At 41.9% G+C, this 16,808-nt stretch overlaps 1 long non-coding RNA gene and 1 other non-coding gene across 2 annotated transcripts in view; both read right to left on the reverse strand.

Annotated features, from left to right (window-relative positions):
* Positions 1 to 16,808, reverse strand: part of LOC141418921 (uncharacterized) — a 518,407-nt gene that overhangs the window by 484,741 nt on the left and 16,858 nt on the right. The window lies entirely within an intron of this gene.
* Positions 3,187 to 3,305, reverse strand: LOC141419035 (5S ribosomal RNA). The gene has a single exon (XR_012443711.1). It is a non-coding gene; the product is annotated as a 5S ribosomal RNA (ribosomal RNA).

Consider the following 16,808-nt stretch of genomic DNA (forward strand, 5'->3'; position numbering starts at 1 on the left):
TGGAGCCCCAAGAGCGTGAGGTGGGCGCGGCCTGCGTCTCCACACTGCTCCCCTGGCACGGCTGCGGGTGGGGGCTGCGGGGTGGGGGCTGGCGGCCTCTGGCCAAGCGGCCAGGGGCCCCGGACGCCTGCTGGGGCAGCCGGTCTCGCCCAGGTGGCCACTCGCTGGCTTTCTTCCCGAGGTGTCCCGGTGCCCGGACCAGGATCGAGTTTTCTCAGGGGAACATTGCTCAGTGCTCTCGGGCTCTTGTTCCTCTGGGGATGTGTCACTGCCTTGGCTAAGGCGGGGGTGTGGGGGGGGTGCACAGTTCTGGCCGCCCTCCTCCCTCGCCTGCGGGAGCCGACCCTTGGGCGCGTGGCTCCCGACGGACGTCTTGGGGACCTTTCCGGTCCTCCTCGTCCACAAAGCCCCACTGCCCCTCCAGCCCTCTGCAAAACGGCAGCCGCGCCCTTAGCCGACCCGCTGCGCCCTCCTCCACACTCTGGGCCTGGGGCTGCGGGGCTCAATCGGGAACATTTCCAGCTCAGAGGCCCCTTTCACCACCGAAATCGTGGAGACAAGGGAAAGAAAAAAACATCTCCTCCCATCCCTACTCAACGTCCTAAGAAATCCTATCCTGTCAACCCTCAGGCTTCCTAAACTCTACACTTTGTCCTCAGAAGTATTTACTTCTGTTCCCTTCTAATTTTTCTCAGGGTTTCGGCCACTGAGATGACGATCATGACGAAATGAAAATTCATTAAGAGTTGGTTTATAGAAAATCTTCTAGATGGCTTCATCCCTATGGTGAAACAACTGTTGTCTTACATGATTCTAATACAGTTAGGAGCCTACATGTGCCTGTGATGAGGCTATTTGGGGTCACTGACACTGACCCCTCAATGAATGGGCACTCTGAGGTTTTACTCTCAGGATAACCACTGATATGTGTGGATAACCTCTAGAGAGCTGTCATGCTGTCATTCGTTCCTAGATAGTGAGCATATCTGCATTTTCCAAGGCTGTCGGGCCCTCTAAACTACAAAATTTACAGAAACGCTGTGATCAAATGCTGATGGTACTGACATACTCTTCTCTTAGTTGCTAAGTTGTCCGTCAGAATTTTTACCATGGCTCTTTTACGTATTTGGAATTGCACTTCTGATCCTCCTGGGACATTTACAATCAAGCCCATTAAACAAACAAAAAAAAAAGAAACAATGAAAAAAGACTGTAACAGACAGGTACATGTCCCTCACACAAGTCAGCTTTAGATTCTGTTTTCTTTGTCATGGTTTAGAGGCCACTAGCTAAAAAGGGAGTCCTTCCAAGCCTGTTTGTTGTTTAAATTTGGCCAAAGGGTCCAGCTGACACTGACTCCCACCTGACCTGTTTGTTGCTCGACCCCCCCACACACATAAGACACTTAGAGAAAAAAAACTAATCCTCACGTCGAAAGATGAAAACGACCAATCCAAAAACCCTCCGAGGAAACAGCTCAGAGACAAACAGTTTCTAGAGATGAGGGTGAAAGGCCTTCCAAGTTGAAATGGAGTCCCTCATGCCAGACCTCTCAACACCTTGGTTCTTGCTGGGTGCTGCTTGCTCACGCCTGAAACCTTAGCTACTCAGGTGGATCACGTTTCCAGGCCCGCCCAAGCAAGTCGTTCCATGAGACCTGTTAGAAAAAGCCAAATGTTAGAAAAGAGGATGCCTCGAGGAAAAGGAGACCGAGACCTCTACAGACGAGAGCACGCTTTATTTTGCCGTGGTGAGGGGCGTCCTGCACTCTGGACAGCCTGGGATGCAAGCCTCGCGGGGGGGGGGGGGCGGGGACTAGGGGTGAGGAGGTTTTCTGGGGTACGCAGCCAGGGAGAGGTAAAGAGAAGTGTCCTTGTGGTGGTAGACAGCCAGCACTTGCAAGCAATCAGGAAGCGATAAGGGGAAAAGTCCTTGTGGTCTCAGGCACTGCCCCTGCCTTTCTTTCTATCACAGGTAATTTAGGCAGTGTGGGCTTCGGGGACCCTGGAGAGTCAACCCTTTAAAACCCTCACACGAAAAGGGCTGGTGGAGCGGGGCCAGGTGTACGCCCTGAATTCAAGCACTGGTACCACAAAAATCAATACGTAAATATGTAAATACATAAATAAACAAATAAATAAATAAAACAAAAAAGTGGTTATGATGGATGCGTGTCTATCGAACATGAAAGCCCTCTAGGCACAAACTTCTATGAGTGGCCACGGCGTTGTACACTACTCGGGAAGAAGTCCCTATTTCTACCTGTTCCGGACCCGTCCTAGCATACTTAAAAGTGGTGTTTTTAGTTTTGGACATAAAACACAGGGTTTGTTCTTAGACTCGTGGACCACAGCCTTGGATTGACTTTGGATAAACACTGAAAGGTAGAGACACTTGCCAATACAGCCTATTACACAAAGAAAGACTTCACACATTGCAGAGAAAGGTACAAACTACATTGCCACCAAACGATCCGAAACGGGCAGCAATTCATCACCACTCACACTCAAGCAGGGTACAGGACCAAGCAAAAGGAAACGCGCCCTCAATGTCAGGGTTGCAACTCTTTCTGGGACTTCTCCTTGCCAATGTATTCCCGGGTGTGTTTGAATTTTGCATTCTAAGCATACTCCCCTCACCGTGAGCTCAGGCCCTGCGCCCGCTGTCCCCGTGACTGCAGGCACCGCCGTGGGAGTTGGGGCCCCACGGAGAGGTCATGCACACGCTGACCTGTGTTGGGTCGAGCGACGGAGCAGCACCCGACTGAGGTGGCCTGCCTCCCTGTCCCCTGGCGTCTTGCCCTGGGCCCAGTGCACCACCTTGTGGCGAGCCAGGGTGTGGCGCGTCCCAGTCTGGGGCCCGCTGGGCTGCAGACCCGCTTTCTCAGGGCTTTCGCACTTCCCTCACCGTCCGCCTGAACGTTTTCTACTCCTGCTGGCTTTCTGAGGACAGTTGGGGAGCGGTCCCCAACGTGGCCTGGGACCCACCCGGCTGGTGCCCAGTGAGCGGGCGCGCGCCCCACGAGAGTGTGGGGAGGGGAGAGGAGAGGATTCAGGGGCGTGTCTGTGAGGTGGGAGGCGTGGGTCTGGCGGGGTGGCGGGGAAGGGGTCGCCGGTGGTGGTGGCGCTGGGTCGGGGCGGTGAGGTCCCGGAGGCCAAAAGGAGCAGCGAGGGAGGGACGAGCAAAAGCCTACAGCACCCGGTATTCCCAGGCGGTCTCCCATCCAAGTACTAACCAGGCCCGACCCTGCTTAGCTTCCGAGATCAGACGAGATCGGGCGCGTTCAGGGTGGTATGGCCGTAGACGCCAGCTGCCGCCTCCTGGAGCCCCAAGAGCGTGAGGTGGGCGCGGCCTGCGTCTCCACACTGCTCCCCTGGCACGGCTGCGGGTGGGGGCTGCGGGGTGGGGGCTGGCGGCCTCTGGCCAAGCGGCCAGGGGCCCCGGACGCCTGCTGGGGCAGCCGGTCTCGCCCAGGTGGCCACTCGCTGGCTTTCTTCCCGAGGTGTCCCGGTGCCCGGACCAGGATCGAGTTTTCTCAGGGGAACATTGCTCAGTGCTCTCGGGCTCTTGTTCCTCTGGGGATGTGTCACTGCCTTGGCTAAGGCGGGGGTGTGGGGGGGGTGCACAGTTCTGGCCGCCCTCCTCCCTCGCCTGCGGGAGCCGACCCTTGGGCGCGTGGCTCCCGACGGACGTCTTGGGGACCTTTCCGGTCCTCCTCGTCCACAAAGCCCCACTGCCCCTCCAGCCCTCTGCAAAACGGCAGCCGCGCCCTTAGCCGACCCGCTGCGCCCTCCTCCACACTCTGGGCCTGGGGCTGCGGGGCTCAATCGGGAACATTTCCAGCTCAGAGGCCCCTTTCACCACCGAAATCGTGGAGACAAGGGAAAGAAAAAAACATCTCCTCCCATCCCTACTCAACGTCCTAAGAAATCCTATCCTGTCAACCCTCAGGCTTCCTAAACTCTACACTTTGTCCTCAGAAGTATTTACTTCTGTTCCCTTCTAATTTTTCTCAGGGTTTCGGCCACTGAGATGACGATCATGACGAAATGAAAATTCATTAAGAGTTGGTTTATAGAAAATCTTCTAGATGGCTTCATCCCTATGGTGAAACAACTGTTGTCTTACATGATTCTAATACAGTTAGGAGCCTACATGTGCCTGTGATGAGGCTATTTGGGGTCACTGACACTGACCCCTCAATGAATGGGCACTCTGAGGTTTTACTCTCAGGATAACCACTGATATGTGTGGATAACCTCTAGAGAGCTGTCATGCTGTCATTCGTTCCTAGATAGTAAGCATATCTGCATTTTCCGGGGTACGCAGCCAGGGAGAGATAAAGAGAAGTGTCCTTGTGGTGGTAGACAGCCAGCACTTGCAAGCAATCAGGAAGCGATAAGGGGAAAAGTCCTTGTGGTCTCAGGCACTGCACCTGCCTTTCTTTCTATCACAGGTAATTTAGGCAGTGTGGGCTTCTGGGACCCTGGAGAGTCAACCCTTTAATACCCTAGCTGGAAAAGACCTCACTCGAAAAGGGCTGGTGGAGCGGGGCAAGGTGTATGCCCTGAATTCAAGCACTGGTACCACAAAAATCAATACGTAAGTACGTAAATACATAAATAATTAAATAAACAAATAAACAAATAAATAAATAAAACAAAAAAGTGGTTATGATGGATGCGTGTCTATCTAACATGAAAGCCCTCTAGGCACAAACTTCTATGAGTGGCCATGGGGTTGTATACTACTCGGGAAGAAGTCCCTATTTCTACCTGCTCCGGACCCGTCCTAGCATACTTAAAAGTGGTGTTTTTAGTTTTGGACATAAACACAGGGTTTGTTCTTAGACTTGTGGACCACAGCCTTGGATTGACTTTGGATAAACACTGAAAGGTAGAGATACTTGCTTAGCTTCCAAGATCAGAGGAGATCAGGCACATTCAGCGTGGTATGGCCATAGTCACCAGCTGCCTCCTGGAGTCCCAAGAGCATGTGGTTGGTCTTTCGTGGTGTGCCTCTCCACACTGCTCTCCTGGCTTGGCTGTGGGTGTGGGCTTTATTAAAGAAGAATTAATACCAACTCTCTGTAAATGGGTACATGAAATGGAAAGGGAAGGAACACTGCCTAACTCATTTTATGAAACCAATATTATACTCATCCCAAAACCAGATAAAAAACTTCCAAAAAGGAGAACTATAGGCCAGTCTCCTTAATGAACATAGATAGAAAATTCCTCAATAAAATAATGAGGAACCGAATCCAAAAACACATCAGAAGCATTATTCACTGGATTAAAAAAATGTGGTATTCATACACAATGTAATTTTATGCAGCCATGAAGAAGAATGAAATGTTATCATTCACTGGTAAATGGATGGAATTGGAGAACATCATTCTGAGTGAGGTTAGCCTGGCCCAAAAGACCAAAAATCGTATGTTCTCCCTCATATGTGGACATTAGATCAAGGGCAAACACAACAATGGGATTGGACTTTGAGCACATGATAAAAGCGAGAGCACACAAGGGAGGTTTGAGGATAGGTAAGACACCTAAAAAACTAGAGAGCATTTGTTGCCCTCAATGCAGAGAAACTACAGCAGGTACTTTAAAGCACCTGAGGCCAATAGGAGAAGAGGACCAGGAACTAGACAAAGGGTTAGTTTGAGAAGAATTAACCTAGAAGGTAACACACATGTACAGGAAAGCAATTAGAGTCAACTCCCTGTATAGCTATCCTTATCTCAGTTAGCAAAAACCCTATTACTGCTTACACTCTCTCTCTTCAACAAAATTAGAGATAAGGGCAAAAGAGTTTCTGCCTGGTGTAAGGGGTTAGGAGGGGGTAAGGGAGGGGCCGGGGGAAAGGAGGGAGAAAGGACCCAAACTTTGTATACACATATGAATAAAAGAAAAAAAAAGGGCTGGAGGAGTGGCTCAAGTGGTAGAGTGCCTGCCTAGAAAGCAGGAGCCCCTGTGTTCAAACACCAGTACCACCAGTTAAAAAAAAAAAAAGAAAAGAAAAAGAAGAAAATATATAAAAAAAGAAAGGCACACAAACAAAAAAGAAAGATCATTCACCATGACCAAGTCAGTTTCATCCCAGGGATGCAGGGGTGGTTCAACATGTGCAAATCTGTAAATGTAATACAGCACATTAATAGAAGAAAAGACAAAAACCATTTGATCATCTCAATAAATGCAGAAAAAGCCTTCAATAAGATCCAACACCACTTCATGATAAAAGCTCTAAGAAAATTAGGAATAGAAGAAAAGTACCTCAATATTGTAAAGGTTATAAATGACAAACCTACAGCCAACATCATACTTGAAAGTGTTTGATGTCCCCACTGCAGAGATGCTAATATAGAAATCTTAAAGTAACAGAGGTCAATATGGGAAAGTGATCGGGAAGTAGTGAAAAGGTCAGGTAGAGATGACTCAATTTGGGTTGTAACACACTTGTGCTTGGAAGCAATGCTAGGCATCTCTCTGTATAGCTATCCTTATCTCAACTAGCAAAAACACTATGTCTTTCTTATTATTACTTATGTCATCTCTTCAACAAAATTGGAGAAAGGGGCAGAACAGGTTCTCCCTGGAAGTGAAGGGGAGTGGGGGAAGAGGGAGGCAAAGGGGGGCAGGGGGCAGAAATGGCCCAAACAATGTATGCACATATGAATAAATGAATAAAAAGTACAAGAAAGTCTCTAAACAGAAGGAAAATGTTAAAAGAAAAAATCTGTATCAACAAGGAAGAAATAGCAACAAAAGAAAGAGAAATATAAATACATAAACTTAGTAGCATCATAATATTTTAAAGTGCGTAAAGTTATTGAGGTAAAATATGGAACATATTTGGTTTTTGTTCCAGTTTCCTGTGTAGAAATCCTAAAACCCTTAAAATTATACCACAGAACCACATCAACAAAAACAGTATGAGACTGGCACAAAAAGACACAAAGAGACCAATGGAACAGAATATCCAGAAATTTGCCCAGACAGTTAAGTCATCAGATTTTTGACAATGGCAACATAACATATATTGGGGAAAATAATTTATTCAAATGGTGTTTGGAAAAGTGAATGTCCACATGTAGAAGACTGAAGTGTGTCACCTATCTCTCACTCTATTCAAAAATTAATTCAAAATGCATCAAAGATCTAAATGTAAGGCCTGAAACTTTGAAACTACTATAGAAAAACAAAGGGAAGACCCTTGAAGATACTGGCATAGGTAACACCTTTCTCGATAGGACTCCAATTGCACAGAAAATAAAAGCAAGAATTGACAAATGGGAATGCATCAAATTAGTATGCTTCTGCACAATGAAGCAAACAATTACCAGTATCAAGACACAGCCTACAGAACAAGAGAAAATCTTTGCCAGTTACTTATTGAAAAAAAATGGTTTAATATCCAGAATATAAGAGCTCCAAAAATTAAATACCAAAAGAATAATCCAATTAATAAATGGGCAAATAAATTAAACAGAAAATTCTCAAAAGAAGTACAAATGGCTAATAAATACATGAAGAAAATTTCAACATCCTTAGGCATAAAGGAAATGCAGATGAAATGATACTGAGATTCTCTCACCCCAATCCAAATGGCTATCATGAAGGCAAACAGCAACAAAACTGGTGAGGACATGTGTGTACATGGAGGGGGAGAACCATTATACACAGTTTGTGGGAGTGGAGTATAAATTAGTGCAGCCCCTATGGAAATTGGTACAGAAGTTCCTTGAAAATCTGAAAACAGAACTCCTTTATCATATGGTGATACCACTTCTGGGCATATAGCCAAAGCAATGTAATTAAGTCTGCAAACAATAGAGAAACCTGCATACAAATGTAGGTAGTAGCATCGTCCATAATAGCCAAGCTTTGGAAGCAGCTTAGATGTTTACCAATGCTACATATAAACAATGGAGTATTATTCAGCCATTAATAAGGACAGAATTATGGCATTTGGAGGAAAATACATTATGTTAAGTGAAATAAGCCAGGTTCAGAAAGACAAATCACATGTTTTCTCCCTTTTCTCTCTCTCTCTCTCTCTCTCTCTCTCTCTCTCTCTCTCTCTCTCTCTCTCACACACACACACACACACACACACACACACACATATAAAATGGGGGTGAATAGAGGGGAGGGAAAGGGAATAAATACATTATGTCTATGTATTAAGCTGCCATAATGAAACCCACTGAAAACTTAAAACTTGGGTTGGGGGGAAGGACAGGGAAAAGAACAATAAGAGGAGTAATCTTATCAAAGGAAATATATAAAAGTTTGGAAATAATATACAGTTAAAAAAGAAAAGAAAAGAAAAGAAATGAGGATGAATGAAGGTGGTCTTCATTTCCCCTGCTAAGGTGAGAGATTTGGCTCAGGGGTGTTGAGTTATAAGTGACAATCTGAATAAAGAGAAAATAGATGCTTATTGAAAATGTGACCTCAGATAAGTCACCTAAACTAACTGAACCTCATGGTTTTTATCTGCAAACAGAGAAAAGCATAATGTCTATCACTTAAGATTGTTATGATTAAATGGAAAGAATATACATAAACTGTGTTTGGCACATGGTTACTGACAGTGATTGTTATATATATATTTTTTTGTTATTGTTATATTTTTAAAGGCTTATTATTTTAAAACCTGACTCAAACAACTCAAATGAGTAAAGATTCATTTTGGCTCACAGTTTCAAAGTTTTAAGTCCATGATTGCTATTGGTGTAGCTCAGTGGTAGTGCATGTGGGAGTAAGTAGTGGACTAAAATTCCAGCAGGCCTCTCAAAAAAGAGTAAAAACAAAACAGAAAAGCAGCACACAAAAGCCAAAGATTTAAAGGAAAACAGAAACCTCAAGACACTATCAATATAAATATTTCCTTCAACCTAATAAACAATATCTACAAAGAACACACAGATAATATCACACTGGATGTTTAGAAGAAACAAGATGATGACAAGTCTTGCCAGTTCTATTCAATATTGTACCAGAGGTTCTAGCAGTGGTGATTAGGCAGGGAGAAGAAATAAAACACATCCAGATTGGAATAGAAGTAGAATTACCTCTACTCACAGATGCTATGATCTTATATAAAGAAAATCCTAAGGGGTACACACTCACACATAAAATCTATTAGAATAAATGAGTTCAGTCAAGTTGCAGTATACAATTTCAATATTTCAAAAACTACTTTGTAATATGCATGCTTACATGCCAATTTCACAAACTTTTATTAGTAGCTTCAAAAAGAAAATGACACTTAGGAATAAATCTAACCAAAGTGAAACACTTTTACACTGAAACTATAAAACATGGCTGAAAGAAATAAAGAAGATGTAAATAAATGGAAAGACAACAAATGATAATGGACAAAAGCTCAATGTTGTTTACAATCTCCAATTTATCTATCTGTTCAACTCAGTCAAAACCCCAGGTGGCTTTTTGAAGAAATTGACAAACTAATGTTATTAATCATACAGAAATACAAGGAAGCAGAATGGTCAAAACAATCTTGAAATCAGAGATTCAAACATCCTAATTTCACAACTTATGACCAAACTACAGTAATTAAGATGTGATACTGGGTTAAAGACAGACATACAGATCAATGAGATAGAATTCAGCCTTACATTTATGGTCAATTGATTTAAAGAAAAAAACAGAGCCAGGTGTGGTGGTGCTTATCTTTAATCTCAGCACTCAGAAGGCTGAGGTAAGAGGATCATGAGTTTGAGGACAACCTAGGCTACAAAGTGTGACCTTATATCCAATCAATAAATCAATAAAAAAAAAGGTGTCAAGACAAGTCAATGAGAAAAAAGCAGTCTTTTCAACAGTGCTGACACAATTCAAAATGCACATGCAAAAGACTGAAACTAGTCTCCTAGCTCACACTATACACAAAAGTGAATTGCAGACATAAAAAGCTAAAATTATAAAACTTTTGGGGAACAAACAGGCATAAATCATCATCAGCTTGGTTTAGGCTATGATTTCTGAGATATGACACAAAGAAGTACAAACAACAAAAGTAAAAATAAACTGGACTTTTTCAAAAATTTTTAAAAAGACTTTTGTGCTTCAAGTGATACCATCAAGAAAACAAAAACCCAACTTACAGGAGAAAATATCTGCAGATTATTTATCTCACAAGTGAACAGTATACAGAACTTACAAAGAACTCTCACAGTTCAATAAAAATTATTTATAAATTTAAAAGAATTATAAAATCATGCAACTCAACAATAAAGACAAATAACCCACCTAAAACATAGTTAAGTTGAAGAGAAATTTCTTTAAGATATACAAATGGCCAATAAACACATGAAAAGATGCTCCAAAAGAGTAGGAAATACATTGGAATAGGTATAGGCAAGAACTTTCTCAATGGAATCCCAGCAGCTCAGCAACTAAGAGATAGCATAGATAAACAGGACTTCATAAAATTAAAAAGCTTCTGCTCAACAAAAGAAATGGTCTCTAAACTGAAGAGAACACCCACAGAGTGGGAGAAAATATTTGCTAGCTACACATCAGACAAAGGACTGATAACCAGAATATATAGGGAACTCAAAAAACTAAATTCTCCCCAAAATTAATGAACCAATAAAGAAATGGGCAAATGAACTAAGCAGAACTTTCTCAAAAGAAATTCAAATGGCCAACACATGAAAAAATGCTCACCATCCCTAGCAATAAAGGAAATGCAAATTAAAACCACACTAAGATTCCACTTCACCCCTGTTAGAATAGCCATCATTAGCAACACCACTAACAACAGATGTTGGTGAGGATGTGGGGAAAAAGGAACCCTCTTCCACTGCTGGTGGGAATGTAAACTAGTACAACTACTCTGGAAAAAAATTCGGAGGCATTGATCTACCATATGATCCAGCAATACCACTCTTGGGGATATACCCAAAAGACTGTGACACAGGTTAGTAGAGAAAAAAATTTGGAGGCTTCTTAAAAATCTAAACATTGATCTACCATATGATCCAGCAATACCATTCTTGGGGATATACCCAAAAAGACTGTGACACAGGTTACTCCAGAGGCACCTACACACCATGTTTATTGCAGCACTATTCACAATAGCCAAGTTATGGAAACAGCCAAGATGCCCCACTACTGAAAATGTGGTATTTATACACAATGGAATTTTATGCAGCCATGAAGAAGAATCAAATGTTATCATTTGCAGGTAAATGGATGGAATTGGAGAACATCATTCTGAGTGAGGTTAGCCTGGCCCAAAAGACCAAAACTCGTATGTTCTCCCTCATATGCAGACATTAGATTAAGGGCAAACACAACAAGGGGATTGGACTTTGAGCACATGATAAAGCGAGAACACACAAGGAAGGTATGAGGATAGGTTAAAACCCCCTAAAAATTAGATAGCATTTGTTGCCCTCAAAGCAGAGAAACTAAAGCAGATACTTTAAAGCAACTGAGGCCAATAGGAGAAGGGGACCAGGAACTAGAGAAAAGGTTAGTTCGAGAAGAATTAACTTAGAAGGTAACACACATGTACAGGAAAGCAATGCGAGTCAACTCCCTGTATAGCTATCCTTATCTCAATTAGCAAAAACCCTTGGTGCTTCCTATTACTGCTTATACTCTCTCCCTTCAACAAAACTAGAGATAAGGGCAAAATAGTTTCTGCCTGGTAGTGAGGGGTTGGGGGGGTAAGGGAAGGGGCAGGGGACAGGGGGGAGAAATGACCCAAACATTGTATGCACATATGAATATAATTTAAAAAAGAAAAGAAGACTGAAATAAACAAAACAAAACAAAGATGTTCCATCTCAGTCATTAGAGGACTGCAAAGCAAAACCATAGGAAAGTACTACTGCCAGGCTAGAATCAAGACAGGTGTAATGCATGCTAGCAAGGATATGGAAAAATCTGAATCTTCATTACTTACTTGTGAGACTATACAATGGTGCAACTACTTTGGAAAAGTTTTGCAGTTCCTCAAATTTTAAATGTAGGAGTTAGTGTAAGCCCAGGAAATCTACTGCTAAAGAAAAGTAGATCTACATAAAAATCTGTACACAATGTTCAAAGTAACATTATTCATACTAACCTAAGATTGGAAGTAATCCAAATGTCTACTAACTATCATTTCTTTGCCTTTTGGGAAAGATCAGGTGCAAATGTTTATAAAGTGCTAAATAGATTTTTTTAAATGTAGTTTGTTCATAATATGGAAATTTACTCAGCCATAACGCACAATAGGGTAGCCAGGCATGGTGGCTCCTGCCTATAATCCCAGCTACATTAGAGGTGGACATCGGGAAGATTATGGTTCAAGGCCAGTCCAGGCAAAAAGTTACCAAGAACCCCATCTCAACAAGTAAAATTGGTGGCACATACCTGCAATCCCAGCTACATGGGAAGCATAAGTAAGAGGAGCATGGTCTCATATCTAAAAAATAACACAAAGCAAAAAGGGCTGGAGATGTGGCTCAAGTGGCAAAGCAATTACCTAGCAAATACAAGACCCTGATTTCAAACCACAGTACTGCTAAAGGAAAAAAAAAAAAAAGAGGAATGAAGTATCAATAGGTGCTACAACATAAATAAACCTTGAAAACATTATGCTAATGCAAGAAGCTAGTCATCATTGACCTTATACTGCATGATTTACTTTATTAGAAATGTGCAGAAAGACAAATCCATACAGACAAGAAGTAGCTTAGTGGTTAACAGAGGACAGGGGGAGAAAGAATGGGGAGTGACTGCTAAGAACTATGGGGTTTCTTGTTGAAGTGATTAAAATGTTCTATAATTTAAAGTATTTGTATAACTGTGAATGTACTAAAAACCATTGGGTTGTACATTTTAAAAGAGTGAATTTAATTATTTATGAAATCAAATCACTTAAAATTATGAAACCACTCTGGAAAAGTTTGCCGGTTTCTTATAAAACTAAATACCTAGTTACCAGATGACCTGCCAATTACACTCTTAGTCATTTATCTCAGAGAAAAGAAAACATGTTCACACAAAAACCTGTACAAAAATGTTTGTAAGCAGGGACTAGCAGAGTGGCTCAAGTGGTAGAGTGCCTGCCAAGCAAGCGTGAAGCTCTGAGTTCAACCTAATACCACAAAAGAGAGAAGAATTGCCAGATGCTTGTAGCTCATGCCTGTAATCCTAGGTATTTGGGAGGCAGAGAACAGGAGGATCGTGGTTCAAGGCTAACCCTGGGAAATAGTTCCTGAGACCCTACGTTGAAAATACTCAACACAAAAAAATAGGACTAGCAGTGTGGCTCAAGTAGTAGAGTGTCTGCCTAGTAAGCATGAGTCCCTGACAAAAGAAACAAGTGTTTGGAGCAGAAATAGCCCAGATGTTCTTCAATAAAGAAAAAGGGAAGGAGTGGAGAAAAAGGATGATAAACTTTTCCTACACTATTTTATCTTTTCTATGAGCATACATTATTTTGATTAAAGAGAAAATATATTTTTTTAAGTGAGGTATTCTACATGAAGTACTTGTCATGTAGAAAGTCTTCAATAAAGTTAGCTCTCTTTCCCTTCCATAAGACAATTTCTAGACTAAGATATCAGAACTAAGTAGTCTAAATTTAGAGAAACAGAACAACCAGTAACAAGTCACCCAATGATATTACCAAAACCTTAAACTGAACAATAAGGTCCTCCTATAAAAAATAACTGGGAGGATCTTCTGCAATCACTGAATGGTTTTAAAACCAAGCCCTCTTCCCAGTCCTTGTTCACAGATGAAACAGGCAAAGTAAAAGGATGTACAATATCACCCTCAGACAAATCATTTCAGTAACAGTGCTGTATTATTAATGGCCTTCATCATCACTAACATTTATCAAGCGCTTATATGTTCAGTACATCATCCCATACATTCTTATCACTTCCCTCATTCCAACCCTGCAAGATAGATATTATCCCCATTTTACAAAGAAACTACAACTTAGAAATCATGGGTATGTTGCTCGTCAGAGCTGGCAAGCAATGAGTCAGGACTTTCTCCCATGCATAATTCCAGATTCTAGCCACTGAGTCTCCATTATCTCACTTTAGTAAAAGTGCCTACAAAAAACTATAATGAATGCCTCCCAACACAGGAAGCACCAGTATTTTGGATTAGGTTCTAAGTAGCTTGGAATTCACTGGGACTTTTAAATCTCAAGCCAACTGCATTTATTGGTCAGCAGCCCTCTCCTAATCAATATATTTCCCTGCCATTCTGCATTCCATGTCTAAATATTTCAGCGTTGCCTTTCAAGCACAAGACTCCTACCCTCCAACCAACCTACTATACCAATTACCAACCCATGGGGCTACTGTAAAAAGATCGAAAACAAGAGCAGCTCCCTCCATATTTTCTTTTCATGTCCTGATTAATGTCACCCATTCTGTAGCCCACCACTCTCACACACACTTATAACACACATACACCCCTAACACAATCCCAAACACACCAAGCTCCATCTGCACTCTTCTTTGTATACTGCCATCAGCCTCACAGCTGATGATGTATTACATCTTCTGTAAAAGAAAATGTGTGATGAGGTGTCACATCTTCTGTAAAAGAAAAAAAAAATCAGCCATTGTAAAAACCAGTCAACCTCCCATTTACTAAGCTCTTCTTGTTCCCTGTAGTCTCAAAGACAAAATTCCTATTCTCTAACTAATCCCATTCTGTACAGAACACAATCCTATGATATTAAAAGGTCCTTACTGTTTCTGTTGGCTCCTTCCCTCCTGCTTCAAAGTAAAATATCTTCCTTGCTTGAAAAATAAAATGTTTTTCATTTCAACCTGCAGCTGCCATACATCAATGCAAATGAACATGTACATTGTATTTAATTAATGTCTATCATGTACTTGTCCTCATGCAAGGAGCACTAGACATGAGTTTTGGTGATGAGGACCCAAAGGGTGTCATCTGAACATGTAATCTTCCTTTATTTCCCTCTGACGGTCTTGCCACAACACAGTTTCTCTGCCAGTGAGAAAAACAGTGGAGAGGAGTCAGGGGATCCCATTTTCCTCAAACTTCCCATTTCCCACAAGTTCAATTTCTGAGTCACCACTGATCCTACCTTCTTTACCTTTCCATTTCAGTTTCCTAAATCTCATCGATTTTATGGTCTACCAACTATACTATTACCAATTCTACCACATCAACTTTCATCTTAAGGCCCCAGAAAGATAATGTGATATTAACATTGCCAGAATCAAAATGGAGCCACTTGCACTAACCCTTACAAAAAATAAACAAAAGTCAAGAGGCTATGAAGGAAGGGTTCTCAGGCCTAACGGTACTATCACAAAAAACTTTATCTGAACCAGAATGTTGCAGAGGTCACTGCAAAAAATACTTCTGCAAGGACATTTGCCCAGCAACTGTCTGTTCAATCTTGGAATGGCGCTACCCTTGTTATTAAGCCTTTTGGTCAAGGAGAATTCTAAAATATCTTGTGTGACTTCCCACATTTTTGCTTTAAAAACCTCCCCTTAGCTGACCATAGTGGCTCACACCTGTAATCCTGCTACTTGGAAGGTGGAAATCAAAAGATGCATGGTTCAAGGCCAGCCTGAACAAACAATTATTGAGACCCCATTTCAACCAATATCTGCTATGCAGGAAGCATAAATAGGTGGATCATAGTCCAGGCTAGCCTAGGCAAAAACTCAAGATCATAGCTGAAAAACAACTAAAGTAAAAAAGGCTGGGAGTGTGGCTCAAGTGGTAGAGAACCTGCCTAGCAAGCATCATGCCCTCAGTTCAAACCCCAGCACTGCCAATGAGAAAAAAAAAAAAACTCCCCTTGCCTCAACTGCTTTGAATAGGCTCATAGTTTACTATGTCAGGCATATTCCCATTGCAACACTCTATCGTTCCTAAATGAGTATCATTATTCTTCAGAGATTTCTTTTTGGTTATTTAGGTTGACAGTGGCTTGTCCAAAATTGCAAGATCAGGGAGCTATAGAGCTGAGGCTGATATCCAAGACTTCCAATCAGGGTATTTCCCCATGTTTCTACACACCTGGAATACCTGCAAGTTCACCAGATATTTATTAGGCATCTAATATGTATAATGGATTTATAGCAGTTGCTCTAGGGATAGTCTCTAATCTTATAATGTCCATATTATCAGGTAATAAAGGTATTGAAACAACCCTAACTTCAAAACATGATATTTTAAGAATGCTAGAGACAAAATTCCACAGGAACATGGAAGAATGTTCATAACTTGGAATGATTAGGGAGAAAGTGGGCCTTGACAAGTGATTGAGAAATTTAAGTAGAAATAGAAGCAAGGACATTATTCCAAACCAAGAATATGAGCAATACCAACAAAACACAGTGATGAAAGTAGCCTAATTTACCTACTGGATAAATAATGAAGAAAGCCATGAAGTCAAGGAATAAGGCATGGCCACACTACAGAAGCCATGAATAGGCTAAAAGAGCCTGAACAAAAGCAAGATCTGCAGTAGACCATCTGGGTACAAATCCTAGCTTCTTCTTTGAGTGTTGTGTGATCTTGAGCAAATTACTTAACCTCTTGGATGAACCTCATATTCCTTGTTCACAAACTGGGACTAATAGTATCTACCCCACAGAATTGTAAAAATAATTAAATGAGTTAATACATATAAAGCACTTAGCATAGGACAAGTCAGAAAGAAATTAGTATGTAATTAATAGAGATAAAATGATAGTTAAGCAGAGGAATAACAATACCACAAAAGTGTGCATAAGGGAAAATCATCACTGAAGATGG

Source organism: Castor canadensis, chromosome 18 (assembly GCF_047511655.1).
Source record: "Castor canadensis chromosome 18, mCasCan1.hap1v2, whole genome shotgun sequence".
NCBI classification, from domain to species: Eukaryota; Metazoa; Chordata; class Mammalia; order Rodentia; family Castoridae; genus Castor; species Castor canadensis.